The sequence below is a fragment of the Macaca fascicularis genome, chromosome 3 (genome assembly GCF_037993035.2).
Source record: "Macaca fascicularis isolate 582-1 chromosome 3, T2T-MFA8v1.1".
Taxonomy (NCBI): Eukaryota; Metazoa; Chordata; class Mammalia; order Primates; family Cercopithecidae; genus Macaca; species Macaca fascicularis.
In genome coordinates, this window is record NC_088377.1 from 88214984 (window position 1) to 88233515 (window position 18532).

At 42.0% G+C, this 18532-nt stretch overlaps 1 protein-coding gene and 1 pseudogene across 15 annotated transcripts in view; one reads left to right on the top strand and one right to left on the bottom strand.

Moving 5' to 3' along the window:
* Positions 1-18532, top strand: part of GLI3 (GLI family zinc finger 3) — a 280541-nt gene that overhangs the window by 110565 nt on the left and 151444 nt on the right. The gene's annotated exons all lie outside the window — the stretch shown is intronic.
* Positions 17458-18498, bottom strand: LOC123572359 (non-histone chromosomal protein HMG-17 pseudogene; annotated as a pseudogene).

An 18532-nucleotide genomic window follows, 5' to 3' on the forward strand; every position in this document is an offset into this window, starting at 1 on the left:
TACAATAGTCTTACATTCCCTCACTCCCCAACCTCCCAACCGTATCTTTTGCACTTAAGGGAAAGCCCCCTTCTTTCCTGGCCACTTCATTCTCCTGAGAAATCTGAGCCAGGAATCTCCAGACATCCCTTTGTGATCTTCTGGATTAGAACCACTGTTTCCTAGGTCTTACAACTTCAACTTTGCCATTCCTAATTTATTCCTTTATTTTATTGGAATACATCAAGTACCTTCCCAACAACAGTGGAGGCAGAATTTCTGAGTCTTTGCATCTGTGAAATTCTCTTTAGTTTGCCCTTGCTCTTTCCTGATGGTGTAGTTAGAATTCTAACTTTAAGATCCTTTAAGGCATCACTACATTTTCTATTACCATCCAAAGTTGCAGATGAGAAATCTGATGTCTCTTTGATTTGTATTCCTTTGTAGATGGCTTATTTTTTTCCTTCCAGGAAACTTTTGGTATCTTCTTATCCTTAGTGGTTTGAAAGTATGTACCTAGATGTAAGTGTTTTAATTTAATTTTTATTTTTCTTAATTCTGCCCATCCCTTTGTGGACCATTTGAATCTGAAGATGCATTCTTTATCACTATGGATGATTTCTATTATGTCTTTAATAATTTTATCTGCTGTGTTTTCTCTGTTCTTTCTTCCCAAGATTCTGCATAGTTGACTGTTAGACCTCCTAGGTTACTTCTGTGTGTCTCTTTTCTTTACTCTGATATCCTCTATGTCTTTGCTTTTGGTTCTGGAAAATTTCCTTAACTTCATTTTTCATTGCTCTACATGATATTTAACTTTTTGCAGTCATAATCTTAATTTTTAAGAACTTTAAAAAATCTTTTATTGAAACTTCTTCTTAACATCTTGCTCTTGCCTTTTGTATTTAATGCTTTCTAAAACCTTTTAAATGTTTCTTCCAAGGTTAGTTTTTCTTGTTGATATTGGTCATCCTCATTCCTGTCCTTTTGTCTGCTCATAAGCCTAGTGATCGTTGGGTGTCATTCCCCAAAACCATGGAGAAGGATGGCTGGCCTAGCGTTGTTCTGCTCGGCATATGGAAACTTGGATGGATGGATGGATGGATGGATGGATGGATGGATGGATGGATGGTTGGATGGACGGATGGATGGAGCATCCGGACCACATGTATCAGTTGGCAAGATTTCCTTTAGGGAAATAGGGTGGAGCTTCTCCACATGCCAGAATGAAGAGGCTTGATTCTGGGGAGCTGTAAGAACCAGTTTGGCTTGGGTACCAATAAGGGTGTCAAACCAACTTGCTGGGACCAACGCTAGAAGTAAGAGCTGGTATGACTCTTGTGGTGAGTGCATTTGCATGATAGACTTGGGTGGAAACAGGGCTTCAAAATCCACGCTGAAGTTTTGCTTTCCCAGGACAATTCATTCTATTTTTTGAAGGAAAATCATAACATTTTTACCTGGGGAAATGCCAGCTACCTGTGCTTGTGTGCTGTGGGCAGGAGACAGGCCATCTGACTGTCACGGGTGTGTCCTGTTAAGATCTGTCCAGCCCAGGGCTTCTTTTTTTTTTTTGAGACAAGTCTCACTCTGTTGTCCAGGCTGGAGTGCAGTGGTGCGATCTCGGCTCACTGCAACCTCCGCCTCCCAGGTTCAAGCAATTCTCTGCCTCAGCCTCTTGAGTGACTGGGATTACAGGCGCCCACCACCATGCCTGGCTAATTTTTTTGTATTTTTAGTAGAGACGGGGTTTCACCATCTTGATCAGACTGGTTTTAAACTCCTGACCATGTGATCCTCCTGTCTTGGCCTCCCAAAGTGCTGGGATTACAGGCGTGAGCCACCACGCCTGGCCCCGTCCAGGGCTACTTAGGTAAACCAGCTGCCACCTGTTTCTTTGCCCTCTTAAAGAATATTTCAGGCTGCTGCTTCTCTATGTGCCATATCCACCTATAATTCCAGTCTTACCCACTTTGCATCTTGCAGAAATGGGTTGAAACTTTTTTCTTAATTTTATGTATTTCATTGACTGTGTTAAGAGTTTCAGCTATAGACCCAGACTGCCTCAGTTCAAATTCTGATTCTGCCACTTCTAACAATGTGATTATGGGCAAATTACTTAGCCTTTCTGAGCCTCCATTTTCTCTTCTATACAATGGGGCCGGGAGTAGCTCTGACCTCATAGATTCATTTTGAGGACTGAATTACTTAATATAAATAAAGCTCTTAGAAGTGCCTAGCACAGAGTAAGGGCTTGGTACATTTTATTCTTTGGTAGTGTTATTTTATCATTACTACAACACTTACTTCCATTTTTTCATTTCACAGAGGTCTTTAGAGGGACAGGCGAGAAATATGTTTGCCCAGCCTGCTATCTTGAACTGGAAATGATAGATTAAATATGTTGCATTTCTGCTACACTGCAGTAGTGTCAGTTAAACTGAGGACCCAGGCCCGCCTCTGCCACCTTCTGGCAGTGTGACCCTGAGCAAGCTCTTAGATATTGGACTGGCTTCCTCATCTCTAAAATGGGATTGGAAATGGCAGCCGCACAGGGTGATAACAGGAATTAAGTGAGATAACTTGTTAAAACCCATTGAGTTCCATTCTTACCCTCACATCTCCAATGCCTTGGTTCTCGCCCTAAAAAAAATTACTGACATACCAAGGGGGGCTCATGGGCTGTCCGACTGACTGTTTTTCCTTTTGCACATTTAAGATCGCTTCTGATGCTGCTGAATCCTTCTTTATAACTTTCTTACTTTTAGTTTTTAAGATATATTTTCTTCTCTTTATGATTTTACAAATTTGAGAAGCCTGAAAATAAATGAATTTAATTCTAAACTTCTCCCTAGATAAAAACTAGGCATGTATCATATTTTACAGAATTACTTACAAAGATTAAAGAGGCAACTTCCCAAAAACAATGATCCAAAAGCCAAAAAGTCTTTTGAAAATCTTACTTCTTGCTACTGGAAGAGCTAGTCTTTCATTTCCTGACAAAAATGTCACTTTGTTTATTTTTTTTAACCAAATGGATTAAAAACAGTAACAACAATATCCAACTGGTAGTATTCAATAGAAATATATGATAGGTTGATAGAAGCATAAATCAAATAATTGAATTCTGGCTAATACCATAGCAGACAATTAAAGTGAGTGATCTTGTCAAAATGCATCTTAAATTGAGTGCTCCCTTATTACAGACTGGCTACTCAGGTAAGTTTTTCTCCTAACATCTTCCTATATATTCCTATATATGTATGTTTTCTTTGATTTTTTTTATTGCATATTAAGTCTATTTGAAGATATTTGATTGGCACCCTGTTTTAAATTTGTTTCCTTCTTTTTTTCTTTTCTTTCTTTCTTTTTTTTTTTTTTTTTTTTTGAGTCAGGGTCTTGCTCTGTCGCCCAGGCTGGAGTATGGTGGCATGATCATGGCTCACTACAACTTTTGCCTCCCAGTTCCTGGGCTCAAGCAATCCTCCTGCCTCAGCCTCCTGAGTAGTTGGGACCACAGGCATGCACCACCACACCTGGCTAATAATTTTGTATTTTTTATAGAGATGGGGTTTTGCCATGTTGCCCAGGCTGGTCTCTAACCCCTGAGCTCAAGCCATCCGCTGTCTTGGCCTCCCAAAGTGCTGGGATTACAGGCGACAGCCACTGTGACAGGCCCTACATTTGTTTCTTAACGTGGTTCATTTTAATGCCTACTACGTTGTTTAAAAATCATGAACTTGGAGAAATAAAAATACACTATAAAACTTAGGTTGCTTTAAAATTGGAAAAGTTATTTTCAGTCTGTCCCAAACACTACTGGAGTTTAAAGATTTTAAGTTGGCGCTGTATTGAAATAGGCTATTCCATCATAGAAACTGGCCCTGTCTAGGAAATGGGCGTAGTGAATCCTGGGGATGCATGTGTGCTGTTTAAAAGGCACCACAGTCTGCAAACAGTTTTGCAAGTCAGATCTCATTGAGAAGAGGGAAGTGGGTAGATTTATGAGCTTCAGATACATGCTGCCCACCTCACATGAAGTACATGTCAGTGTGTTTCTTTTTAAAATCATGCATCTCTGAAAAATGTGTAATGGGCTATAGTGTCAGAGAGAAACATCTTTATCCCAGCTTGGACAGAAGAGCACGAGGCAGTTTGTCTACTGCAAGCCTGGGATCAGCTCTGAGGTCCACTTACTGCCAGGCCTCTCTGGCCGAAGTTAAAAAGGCTTGTTACCAGAAGGAGTGCCTGCAATCAAGAGCCATGTCAGAAGTGAGAAGATAGGCTGTCAATCAGAGGACAAGACCGTGTGGTTGAAAGCTGGTGAAAAATTGAAAGCTAAAAAAATCCAAACTGAAAGAGCTGGAATAGGCCCAGAGTTGAGGAGGCCATCCTGAGTGTGGGAGTGGAAAGTGTAGATGGTTCAGGGGCTGGCTCTGGACTGACGCTCGTCATTGGGTGTTTCTGTGGGAGCCTCACTCTTTTGGGCTGGAGACAGCCCCATAACCCAGAAACAAGAAGGCCACAGCTTCCCAGCCCTTTAGGCTGACCCTCTTCTAAGAAGTGGATTTTGGAACCCAGACCAAAGCCCAGACTAGAAGAATGTTGTTATGGTAGCTATAGGATTGCTGATCTGTGTCAAGTGAGGTGTATACTTTTCTGAAAATTTTAAATACTGTGCAGATAAAACACAAGACCATGATATAAGGTGGTTATGTGACTTCCTGCAGGATATATCATATAGCTGATTTTGTTTTCCTTTACTCATTGCCTACCAGGAAACTCAGATTTAAAGTGGCTGCTCGGTTATTCCAACTCTATTGGATTGCGGCCTGCATATTCTCTCTTAACTTTCTTTAGGTCTTGATCGTCTAAACTGTTCTCTGATCAGATTTTTCTTTAGTTGGCATTTTCTACCTGGTGAATTCTTGTATGCTGCCTGAAATCTTTAGTGAAATGAGGCAAAATATTAAAGTCGTACCATTCTAGATCACTTGCTGAGGTGTGTTACAATTTCAGTCATATGAGAAACAGTCACATAGGTGAGCGTTATTAAAGCAATGTGTGCAGACAGACTTGTGTGACAGAATAAGAGGATGTTGAGAAGTCTTGTGTTGAATGAATTTGACCACAGCAGTTTTCCTTCCCCCTCAAATGTCAGAACTTTTCAGAGAAACACAGGCACTACTCTTGCTCCTGGTATGATTTGGAAAAGCCAGATATCTCTAGTCTCTTAGGCCTCAGAGAGAACTATTTGACCATTCAGGTTGCAAACTTTTCTCACCTGCCAGTATATGTGTGTTTTAAATATTTTTCTCTCTCATCATTTTTTAAAAATTCCTTTTAAGTTGACCAGGTTTAAGGACATTTGTGTGCTGCTATTTTTTCAAGCCCCAATGTGCAGTGATTTTGTAAGTATGTTTTAATATTTCAGTATTTGTATTTGTATTCCTCCTGTGAAAACATGTGGTTATTAATCGAGTTTTTGTATGATCATTCCTTGTGTTTTTGAGTTATCTCAGACATGCAGCTTTCCTATCTTGGCGCCCAGCTCCATCGAACCCCATTGTAAAGCGCTTGCACGTAAATGCTGTCTATAGTTATACCCTCAAAAATAAGAGGCTTGTCTCCTGAGGACAGCTCCGTATTACGGGCAGAGTATAATCCTGAACATTGTTTTTCTTTGCTCTCAAATGGCTGGGGACAGTGAGTCAGGAGTGAGAACTCCCTTTGTTTCATGTCGTGTGCATGGCAGGGGAAGAATGTCGCAGGGCAGAAAATGAAGAAAGACATAAAAGGATCTCAGCTCAAGGAGGTCAGATCCATCAGAGGCTTAGCGTTGCCTTCAAAGATGCCTGGGACAGGTGGCAGTTCAAGACAATCACAGTAGCGGCGTCCGCTGGAGCCGAGATAAGGGATTGCCGTGGAAGCCTGCTATCTGCTGCCCGTTTGCTTTGATGTAACTCTGCTAGCAAGACTTGGGGGAGCAGACGACTGCCTTCCTCCGTGGTCTGCTGCTGTTGTTCAGCCTTTTAAGGTCTCATTACAGTGCTCCTTGAGGATTAATCCTCTTTAAGGTTTACATGAGATGGTTTTGTCCAAGGGCCCAGCCAGGGACCTTGGTGCCACCTGTACAAGGCACCACGGCAGCCTATTTTTCCCCTTTCCTCTCCAAGTTGTTGATACTTAAAAATACTTGTTGGAGTGAAGACTGTAAGCATGCGGCACCCTTTCCTGGCTGTTGTTGTGTTTTTGCTTTTGTGCGAACAATACCATTAGCACTAAATTGTCAGCTTCCACTTCCTCACTCTTTTCTCTGTCAACTCTGTCCCTTTTTCAAAAGAAAATCTGCCGTAGCTTGGCTCTAGAAGGGATTGTTGAGTTCTTTTGACCCATTGCCTTTATAAAATATCTATCAGCATAACTTGCAACTACTTGGAACACTTCATGTTAAAAATATATTCTTTGAGCGAGCAAACCAAACTGCTAGATTTTCTTAGACTTGCTGTTTTAAATACCATCATTTAGGAAAAGACAAGTGGCAGATTTTATTTCTGACTTGTTACACACACACAACAACAACAATGGCAACATCAACAACTAAAGCAAAAACCATCTCTTGAGCCTCAGAAATAAACTTTGTCCCGACACTTTGAATTTTTAGTTGAACAAACCTTTTCACTGTCATTTAAAATCCCTCAAGGGGCACTTGAAGGCAAGCAAGTCGGGAACTTTGAGACCAGCATTTGAATTTGGTTCCATGATACTATACTTGGCTTTCCATACTTGGCTGGGAACAGAGATGATTCTGAGAATTACTAATGGGATACGGAGGCTTTCCATCCCTCGGTCGGTGGTTCAGGGTAACTTTCTGTTGTCAGTGACCAAAAGGTAATTCACATCCAACTGACTGCCTTTGCTTAGCCTCTCTGGTGTTGGTTTGGTTCTCTAGGAAGAGGAGCACTGAGAATTAAAACGAGTACCAAAACTGGTACACAGTCCCACAGTAAGTGTCGTCCACATTTTCTGCAGGTCAGACTCTTTCCAAATTTGAAATAATCTTTAAAATAACAACAGAAGCAAGCTAAGCTGCTGCAGTCAATTTAGTGAGGGAAAAAGATATAGTCATATAGGCCACCTGACATTCTAGAGATAAGAATGTGTTTGGCTTTTAAACTTCTGCAAGGGATTGTTTTGTTGTGTGTTTACATTGATTGACAGTCAGTTATCAAAAGGAAAATCACCTTTTGAGATGGTCTATTTTAAGGGTAACTCCTCTCCACCCATGAGTGAGTAAATAATGGAAGGCAAGACAAGACAGTGAGGAGAGGCAGCTGCCATGGGAGAGTTGAACAAAGCGGAATGATGACTTGGTGGGCATCAGGCACCCTGCCTCTGAAGGTGACTTTTTACTGTAGTAACAGAACCAACCTTGCGGATCTTGGTGTGACCATGTAGCATCTTGGCTTCGTGCCAGACTCCTGAGTCAGAATTTCTGAGAACTGGATCTTAGATTCTGTGTTTTTAACAAGTTTTTAAACAATAAAGTGTGAGAACCACTGCTTTTAAAGGTCAGATGTCAGTCTCAATTTCTTCAAGTTCCCAGTTGGTAAGCACTTACATTTTCCATCTTAAAAAGATCCTGTGCATTTGCACGGCTGGTTGTGGCACGTCAGACCATTCTTTGAATTACACTTTACTTTTTGTAATTACTTAAAAATGAAATTGAATATTTATGATGACATCAATTTAGTACTTTTAGTACAATTTAGTACAATTTAGTATCCCCAATAAGTAAAGAAGATTGAATACCAGTTATTTCATGCTATGGAGAATTTTTATTTATTTCTCAGGGGTTGTGCCTAAACTGAATTAACAGCAAGAACTAAGGATAATTTGTATAATTATGTTTTTGTATCTCTGAATTTCCTTTTAGGAAATAGAAATATATACACCCCTGTCTGCATTTTAATGCATATGTATTTTGGTGTGTACAGTCAACAAAAATACAGACTTTACTAAATATGAAACTGCTGTCATTTGCTAGAAAAACCACCAAGTTTATGAATTAGTTTTCTATCATTACTCTTTGGTCAAGACCCTGCATGTGTTTTAAAGGAAGGTTTTATTGCTGAGATTAGCAGATTCAGGATGTGGAAATGTTGGTTGAGTGTAATTCTCTCTCCAGAAATGTGAAAATAGAGTTATTAATTACTCGTGAAAAAAGTGTTGGCCTGGTCTGTCCAATTGTCCCATCAAGGTGGAAGATGTTAATTTAAAGGATGAGTAACACATACTTCAGACATACACATTTAAAATAAATGTCAATAATGGACTTGCCAGTTGATTTTACTTGATATGAATGCTAATGTTTTGTTAGCACTTGTGATAACCACAAGAAAACAGTAGAGGTGTAGAATGTAATAAAAAGTTTGAGGTAGTACAAGTTTTGTAATTAATATCCAAATTTATCCTTTTGGACATTTTGATTGTAAGGTCTAAAAACACCCTTGCGTGTTCTAGTAAAAATATTACACCTTCAAGAATTTTTCACCCTGTTCAGGCTCTAGGAAAATATGATTATCAAAAAGTTCGGTGTCTTTCCTGATTCAGCATTTGGTACAGAGGGGGTTACTATAGCTGGTTTTCCTTATTCAGTTTTAATAGGTGATTATCTTTTAGAATATACTTGACTTACGCATGCTTTTAGTAAAGAAAAGATAGGTGCTGGTGACTTGGTTTCTTGGAGGAAAATCAGATGTGATTTTGGAATTAGAAAGGACAGGATTCTAGTCTCAGCCCTTCGCTGGCTGACTTGTCTTGTGTAAGTCACTTAACCCCTCAGCTTCCTTCGTGACACCAAGTACCTGCTTCAGATGCTTGTGTAAGGGTCGAGCATCTGGATCCAGACATTGACATCCTATGTGCACTTGGTCATGAGAGTCCGTATTGGTATGAAACTCTTCTCTCTCTTAAGTGATTGAAGTTTGAATACCTGAGGCACAGAACAATCTTGTTTTCTGTTCCAGCAGTTATCACTTCTGGCCAATTTGTGATTATACATACAGACCTCATGGTTCTTCTCTAATAAAAATCATAGAAAATCTGATTTTATGTGATCAGGAGGTGAGGCTTTTATAACTGGAAAAGCTGTGTAAAAGCCAGGACTTTTCCTATAAAATATATATAATATATAACATATATATATATATGTGTGTATATATATATAAGCATGCTATCTGATTTCCTGGTCTGGCTTATTTTTATCAAGTAGCGTTTTTCATTTTAATATTCCTCTAGGGTCTCTAATTCATTTGTCTTCATGTCATAGACATTGGGAGGTAACATGGTAGCATGTTCTCTGTTTTAAAGATACAGGTGCAGAAGCATGGGAGGTACTGGCCCTCAAGCCAAGGGGAGAGGGGATCGGCTGCCATCTCTGCTGCCAGTCTCAGAAAACCTTCCACCTGTGGCTACTTGGTACCTTTTAATTTTATGATCTGGGGCTTATTAATTACCAACACTGAACTTAAGATAACCAGAGTTGCTGTGCTGAGGAACAGAGAAGCACACACTAGTTTCTGTTACTGCTCTCTGATTTTATTCTGATTGTCATTTTAAAACAATAGCAGCTGGTATTCAATGGGTGCCTACTGCTTAGGTGGGTGCACTGCTGATGGAGGAAGAGAAAATGGGGACGTGAGGATCCTGCAGTTCTAAGAGCAAACATGCAAACTGGAAGCTGTCGCTCCCCAGCTTGGGTCACACATCCAGATTCTTAAGGGACATCAGATGGAAGGAAAAGTAGGCAAAGACCAGTGTGGAAGAGAGGGCAGGAGCTTGGGAATTCTACATGGAGATAATGTTGTCAGGCATATATTTAAGCAGGTGGCAATTAACATTTGTTGACTAAAATAACATACATTGGTATTTCATTTCTGTTATTTGCTATTTTGGGGGCGGGCACAATAGCTACCGCTTACCTTCACTGAACCAAACTTTTGCCCATTTGCCTTCTAGACCAGCATTTATCAAAGTGTGGTCCCAGGACACGCAGCATCTGCATCCCCAGGGAACTTATTAGAAATGGTACTTCTTGTGTGCCTCCTCTGTCTTACTGAATCAGAAACTCTCGGGCTGAGACCCAGCAATCTGTGTTAACGAGCTCTTTAGGCAAAGCTGATGCAGCTAAAGTTTGAGACCATTGTGTTAAGGAGTATTAGGTAGAACAATTTGGGTCTGTCATTAAAAGGGGGACACTGAGGCAGGTGGGGAGCTGTGATCCAAGTTGAAGAGGGAAGGAGAGTCATCTGTCTGGTTTCTTCTGACATTTACTCATTGGCAAATTAAAACCCAAAGTAGCTGATGGCACAGGAATTTAGATGCAGCAGCCAGTGAACATAATATCTCTTTTTGGTGGTAGTTTGTTTAAGTCACTCTCTTATTAAGCTGTAACTTTCTCAGCCTGTTATTTATTATTATTATTATTTTTTTTTTTTTTTAATTGAGACGGAATCTCACTGTCACCCAGGCTGGAGTGCAATGGCATGATCTCGGCTGACTGCAACCTCCGCCTCCTGGGTTCAAGTAATTCTTTTGCCTCAGCCTCCCGAGTAGCTGGGATTACAAGTGTGCACCACCACGCCCAGCTAATTTTTGTATTTTTAGTAGAGACGGGGTTTCACCATGGTGGCCAGGTTGGTCTCGAACTCCTGACCTCGTGATCCGTCTGCCTCCGCCTCCCAAAGTGCTGGAATTACAGGCGTGAGCCACCACACCCGGCCTGTGCCTGTTATTTTATATCCCGTGAACATGTGCCTATTTATCACTCAGTTTTGCAGGCTGCAATCCAAGAATAAAAACAGCAGTTCTGTAGGAGAAAATGGTAATTGTTGGTCCTCAAATAATGGATTCATGGAAACTTAAGAAAGTAGAAAAAAAGTTAAGCTTTGCAAGATTAAATCAGAACAGCAGATCTAGAGCCATGTTCATGCACCAATTCCAACTTAATTAAGAGGCAGTAGCCATTCAGAGTATATGTCTAATTTCAGCTTCTTCCTTATATTCCTTGAAATGCTGTTTTGGCCCCTTAATTTAAAGAAATGAAAAGAGCCAAGCACTTTATTCCCCTCTACAAGACATCAAGGAGAGGGGGTAATAAACAGTACCTTGCCGATGTATTTTAATAAATACTGGTTTACTGCATCCCACAACGAAAAGCAAATACATGCAATTACTTGCAAATTTCTTCAGTGTTTGTACTTATAAATCTCTGCCTAAACCTTCCCAGCTGGGAGTTCAGTTAGTCTTTCTGCTGTGGAACCAGGGCTTTGTTCTCCTGTTCAGCCTCGGCACAAGCTGGAATAATTCAGAAATGTATTAGAGAGATTGCTGCTCCCAAAAGGCATAAGGAAATAACCTTCACTCCCGGCCTTAGGGAAATCAGCCCAATCAGAGTTCGGGCAGATTTCTCGATTAAACAAAGAACTAACTGTGCACAAATTGCACCTTAACAATTTGTAAGGTGTCCACCTTAGAAATGTCTTGCAGATGGAAAGCTGATATTTTTTAATCAGGGCAGTGGGGCTGCTAAAGTCAAAATGTCGCCAGCATTTTCCTACCACTCCACACAATTAGCATCCTCCTCCAAATTAAATTTAAAGTTGCATCCATAAGCAGCCCTCAGCCTCGAGACCCATGGCACTGGGTTGTCAAATACAGATGGAAACCACTCCCTCTGTAAATGCGAGGGTCCAGGGCATGTGTGCGTGTGTCTGTGAGTTTGTGTGGATGACTCAATTCATCTGGAACACATCCCCGGGAGCTTTGTGCTGTCAAGTTTTATTTCAGCAAACTTCACATTGGGAACCAAAAAGGGGGTAGAAAGTTATTGCACTTAATGTTGTTGCAACTTTCCATGCTCCTAGTCAAATTATTCAGAAATCAAAGTCAGGCCCCTTTGTCGCTGTGGAATGTTGTTTAGAATGGACCTTTTAGGAGGGATTTAGTAGATTTCTGCTGATTGCTAAGAGATGCTCCTGCTAAACCGTCACCCTTATGGCATTTTTAGAAAAGTGACTGTATTTTTCTATAGGAAATCTGGGGATATTTTAAGTTGTGTCAGTTCTCTATCTGTTCTGCTTGAGGTACTTTTGCTCTTTAATGCAGGGAAGGGACCCAGCTGATATAACTAGCAGGTACTCCCAAGCCTTACTGCCCCGAGGGTAAGAACCTCCTGAACCCCAGCACTTACTTTAGGAAGAGAGTGTACATAATGGTCGGTCTTGGTCACATCATTCTGGCCTGAATTTGACAGCTTTACATTCCTAGTGTAGCAGGACAATTAAGGGTGCTGGCAAGGATGGTTTGGGATGGTTAAGAGCGAAAAGAGGCCGGGCGCGGTGGCTCACGCCTGTAATCCCAGCATTTTGGGAGGCCGAGGCGGGCGGATCACAAGGTCAGGAGATCGAGACCATGGTGAAACCCCGTCTCTACTAAAAATAGAAAAAATTAGCCGGGCACAGTGGCGGGCGCCTGTAGTCCCAGCTAATCGGGAGGCTGAGGCCGGAGAATGGCGTGAACCCGGGAGTCGGAGCTTGCAGTGAGCCGAGATTGTGCCACTGCACTCTAGCCTGGGCGACAGAGCGAGACTCCGTCTCAAAAAAAAAAAAGAGCGAAAAGAAACTATAGCCCCCTGGGCCCCCAGAAACTCTGTGATTCCCCATGTGAATCAAAAACCAGTCTAAGAAAAACGCTGAAAATTCCTTTCCCCACATGTTCTTTTTGGTTTTCTTGCTTTGCTTACATGGAAATGTAGACATAGGACATATTCATTGACAAGATCCTTTTTTCTAATAGAAGTCGGAATGAAAGAATACAGCATGGGAGTCAGAGGCCTCGGCTTCCCTTGTTGGTGTTCTGTGTCCTGTCCCTCCTTCACTTGGCTGAGCCTTGTCACTTGTAGGTGAGGGAAGCTCCTACCAGCCCTGCCTGCCTCCTATAGCCCTGCCTGCCCCAAGGCCATGAGAGGCTTATATGAGAGAGTGGTTGAAGGAGCCTTGCTGAACTGTGAAAGGGTCACACAAATGGTGTTCTTCTTCCCTTCGGAGTTTTGGGTTTCAGGATGCTGAGTTTGTCGTTTCTATTTCAAAACAGCGATCTGGTGGGTTTTGACCCATAGCTATCCTATGTACATTAGGAACTCTTAAACAGTGGTGGCAGCCTGTCATTCTGTGCTTACTGTGTCAAATGAGCAAGTGAAGCTGGTGAGAACTTAAACTTGGAAATCAGAAGACCACTGGGCCCCCTGGGTGCAGCTGAAGTGGTGTAGTGTCAAGATTCAGGGGTCTCTAGCTGGTGTGCGTTAGACTTGGTGTGATTCGAAGGCCCGTTTTGAGTCATGACCCTGCCACTTTCTAGCTCTTCATTTTCTCTAAACTTTATGTCCGTCACCTGAAAATTGAGAATAAGTGTATTGTCTTCTCAGACCTGCTGTGAAGAATTCAATGAGAAAGGAAATAAAAACTGCATAGTCCAGAGTTAGGACTCTGAACTCAACCCTGCCATCAATGGAAACTATTTGGGACCTAACATACACATTAAGAAACTAAAAAATAATGGAAAGGTGAAAAAGCCCTTGATTATATTTCATTAAGATGATTAAGCTTTAAATGGGACTAGAATATTTGCAAATCTAAGGTTGGTATTTTGAGCCTCCATTAAAAAAAAAGTCCCTGTATGAAAGGCAAATTCATCTTATCTTTTCCTCTGTTACGTGTTTGACAGGGCCTTCAGACAGCTCTGGCCCATCAAGAATATTCTGATAACTGCACTTGCAGTGTTAGATAATGAACTTTACCGTCAGAGTGGACATTTAATTAACTATGGTGTCGTCCTTCCATGGAGACAGTGGCAGCTACTCAAGGGCCAGCATCTCCCTGACCACGGAATCTGCAGTGGTATGTGGGGCGGGAAAGCCCCGAGCTGGGTTTTTTTTCAAAATGGCATTTAAATGTACACCAGATCGACATTTATCATTTTAATCTAAACTCTACCGTAAATGAACATGTGTGGCCTCTGAGACCATACACTTTGCTAGAAGGAGGTTCATGTGACCTGGCAGCTCCTGCCTGAAACATCATTTGTTCCATTCCCCAGCAAAAGCAGGCATCTAACAAGTCAAAACTATTTTCAGTAACGAGTCTTGGTCTCTTTTAAAGCTGGAGTTCCCAATGTCTTTTCTTCTGCACCCATTTCATTGACTCAGAATCGCACCCATCAGAGAGAAAAGCTTCCCCATTAGGAATGCTCAGTTGTTGGTCATTTTTCTTAAAACTAAGTCATGGCAATGAGTGTTTTAAGTGACTTGTCATTCTCAAAACTGTTCCTAAAAGGCATCTGGTCCTTGGTACTGCAACATGTAAAACTACCTGTCAGACAGGTGACAGCCTTATAAATAGAGGACTGGAGCCATATAAGGGTGCACCTAGGTGGTGCTAATGAAAACATTGCTCAGAAAGGCATCCATGAACCCAGAGCCCTGGCCTTTTTGCTGGTATCATTTCCTTCTCTTTCCCCTGCTGCTTGCTTTTCTTCTCTCTCTTCCCTCCGTCCTTCTGACCAATCTATTGAGTGAAATCTCAGCATCGCATATTCCTTGGCAGAGTAATTTTTGAATGCCAACACCAAAAATTAGAATTAGTTTAAAGAACTGGGACTTCCACAAAATAGGGAATTCTGGTGTAAGTTGAACACTTACCTATAATTTAAAGTGTGCACCAGCATGTTGTAGCCTTGGGCCTGTCCCTGGAGGAAAGACACTGTTTAGTTCACAAATGATATCTGTGTATGGCTGAACATTGGTAAAGGGAGAACGTAGATAACTTTGCAGACTTCTGAGAATTGCCCTAAGTAGCTGAGAGGGAAGGAACTTGAAAAGGACACCCTTGGTCTTATGAGACCACGGACTTAACCTCTTACTAAATTATGAGCATGTTAGAAGTGGTGGAACTTTAGCTGTCTGTGTTTATGGATTCTATTAGTGTTTTGATGTATTTTGTGTTAATATTCCTGAAAACATACAGCAAGATGACCTCTGTAACTGAGGCGAACCTAATATGATTTGGAGAATGCTTTGGCCAAGTCCTGTAACTGATGCTGTGCTCTCCCGCATCAGAGGTGATCTGTCTGGCAAGTTTTAAGTTGTTCATATAATAAAAACAAATGGATAGATTTTATGAATGCGTTGAAAACAGATCCCCATATATTTAGAAAGGGGATGGAAAGCTTTAATTCTTTTATTTTATTTTTTTCTTTTTGCAGATCTAAAACTTGGACCTGATCCTCTAGGTATTAATGAAGCTTTTCAGTTTATTTAGTTTATTCACCCAGATTCAAAGGGCCAGAATTTCTTAGGATAAGTGTTGTTTATGGGTTGAGCATCCTGCTTCTCCCCTCTATTTCCTGGGTGAATTTTACCCAGCACGCACATTTCATCGCATGAATTAAACCACATCAGCTCGTGTGCTGCTGTTCAAACTCCAAAGGTTTTTAACTGAGCGCTTAAATAGGGGAGCTGTACCTGAAGGCGGGTCCCATGAAACTGCTCTTCTCCGCGTTTGAATTTGAATTTTTCATACATGTGACATGTTTGGGACCTGGTAGCTTCTGTCAAGACAGGTCTTGCAGAAATGTATGCCTCTTGAAAAGGGTTTGTTGGTATTTCCACGCTGTTGCTTGGAAAGGGTTTCTGTGCTGGTCTTGGTGCTGCCCAGGCTGCTCTGTGAGCTCATGATGCCCTCCCTGTTCATTTGAGGTACTTTCTTCCTTAGGACTTTTGAGGGAAAACCCAAGACAGCCCACAACAATCTCTATTTTGGTCTTATTTTTAATATAGCCGTGGGTAGTATGACAGTTGTTAGCACTTGCCACCAACCCCAAATTATATAATGTGCCATGAAAATAAAAATCTCTATGCCAACTCCTTCCCACTCTCAGAGGGGATAAGAAATCACGGAGAGCATAAAACTGACTCTGCATACCTGTGACCACCTTAAAATAACCTCACTCTCAAAAGAAATTTTGTTTCTCTTTCCCAAGCAACTAACTGCCCCGCTGTGTCCCTGCTGTGTGCAGGTTTGGCCCTTTGGGAGGCAAAAACGCTTACTTGTAGGGAACTGGGTGTAGGACCTTGGTGTTACGGGGAACTTAATAGCAGCCCAGGGGCCTGACAGAGTTAATGTAGCATCCACGTCACCTGAACTATCAGGAGCTTGGTGGAAGAGATGAATTACACTGGCTTCCATTCAGAGAAATGAAAATCTAGGGTAATTTGAAGTTTCCCAAAATGTAGGAAAATGGGCTGGGCACGGTGGCTCACACCTGTAATACCAGCATTTTGGGAGGCCGAGGTGGGCGGGTCACTTGAGGTCAGGAGTTCGAGACCAGCCTGGCCAATATGGTGAAACCCTGTCTCTACTCAAAATACAAAAACTAGCCGAACATGGTGGTGAGGCGCCTGTAGTCTCAGCTACTCGGGAGGCTGAGGCAGGAGAGTGGCTTGAACCTGGGACATGGAAGTTGCAGTGAACTGAGATCGTGCCACTGCGCTCCAGCTTGGGAGACAGAGCGAGACTCCATCTCAAAAAAAAAAAAAAAAAAAGCAGGAAAATTATTTGGGGCCAACACAGGAAAAGGGTTTATATTTTTGTCTCCTACCCCCTTTTTCCCCTTTGTCTCTTCTTATTTCTTCATTATTGCAAATGCTCTGTTATTTTTAAAAGTATGCCTTTCCCGGCCTGGTGCGGTGGCTCAAGCCTGTAATCTCAACATTTTGGGAGGCTGAGGCAGGCGGATTGCCTGAGGTCAGGAGTTTGAGACCTTCCTGGCTAACATGGTGAAACCCCTCTCTACTAAAAATACAAAAATTAGCCGAGCATGGTGGTACATGCCTGTAGTCCCAGTTACTCAGGAGGCTGAGGCAGGAGAATCACTTGAACCTGGGAGACGGAGGTTGCAGTGAGCTGAGATCGTGCCACTGCACTCCAGCCTGGGTGACACAGCAAGATTCCGTCTCAGTAAAAAAACAAAACAAAAAACTCTCTCCCTGACCTACACACACATACACGCCTACGGCAGTAGATTTCTGGAAGGGTTAATACAGGTGTGTTCTGGCAAGGGACCACGTGACCTTAGGGTTCTTGGGACTTCATAGCACAGTGCGGATGTGTCACTTAGCAGTGACTGAAAGACACGTTTCTTTTTCCTAAGCCTCTTTACCCTAATAACCAATTGAATCCTTCACACACACCTGCTATTAAGAAAGCACTTCCATATTTTTTTTTTTCCCAAGCCAAACTGTACCTAGCTTTATTAAAGATACTTTCCGTAAGCAATCACAGTATTTCAGGCAGGACATGGGCAGACAGTTGTTAACAGTATACAACAACTTTCAAACTCCCTTCTTTGGACTACCAATAATCAGAAAGCCACGATAAAAGCCAATAAGTCTTCATCTGATGCTCTGAACAGGGGAAGTTTAGAGTTGACATTTTGCACTTAGCGTGTTGTTTTAACAACTTTTCACAAGCTGACCCTGACTTTCAGGAAGTGGAATGAAAATGGCAGAATTTATCTGAAGATCCACAATCTAGAAACGGAACCTCTGCTCTTTGAGGGGTGCCATGTCAGTGCCATCACTGGAAAGTCCAGATTGTGTGACATACTGGTAACCAGTGGCTGGGGATCATGTCCCAACAGATGTCTGGCTTTAAGGGAGTTAAGCCTATGCTGAAAGGTGGAAAGGGAGAAGAGGACATAAAAACAATTTGTTTTTCCCTCCCACAAGGTTTTTATGCCAAGGTGGACGTGTGTGTCAAGGTCAGGGAATCCCTTCTCCTGGGAGCCCAGAGGAAGTCTCTCCGAACTAGAAGGGAAAGGGAAAGGTGTTGTCCCCACCTCTGTGCAGCTTCAGAGACATTCTATTAGGGACATATGTCCTGTCCTCCAAAAACAATGAAGAGTTCTGTGTGCTAACAACATAGCTTAAAAAAAAATAAAACAAAATTCTGCATTTTTATAAAACTTGATAAAAAACGGTATTTCAAACTGTACAGTCGTCAGAAGTACACAGTTAACAAAAATGCAGACACTTCATTTGGCATGTCCAGCACCTTCAGCTTTCTGGGCCTGGTCTTTATTGGCAACTCCATTTTCTGTAGGGTTATTCCCCTCCTTACGAGCATCAGCTTTTCCCTTTTTCCCTTTGGGTACCTTCTCAGGGGCCTTTTTAGGCTTGGGCTCTGGCTTTGGAGGAGCAGGTTTAGCAGACAACCTCACGGATCTTCTCTGTGGTTCTTCCTTCACCTTGGCTTTATCTCCTTTAGCATCCCCTTCAGCCTTTCTCTTGGGCATGGTGGCAGCAACAGTGGCGGGTCATAGGCGCTGGGCATAGGATGCGGTGGCGTGCAGGTTTTGGTCGGTCCGGGGGTCGTTCTCGCCTCTTCTTCTTCACACTGCTCCACACTTCTGTATTTCTTACTCACCAGAGATGCAG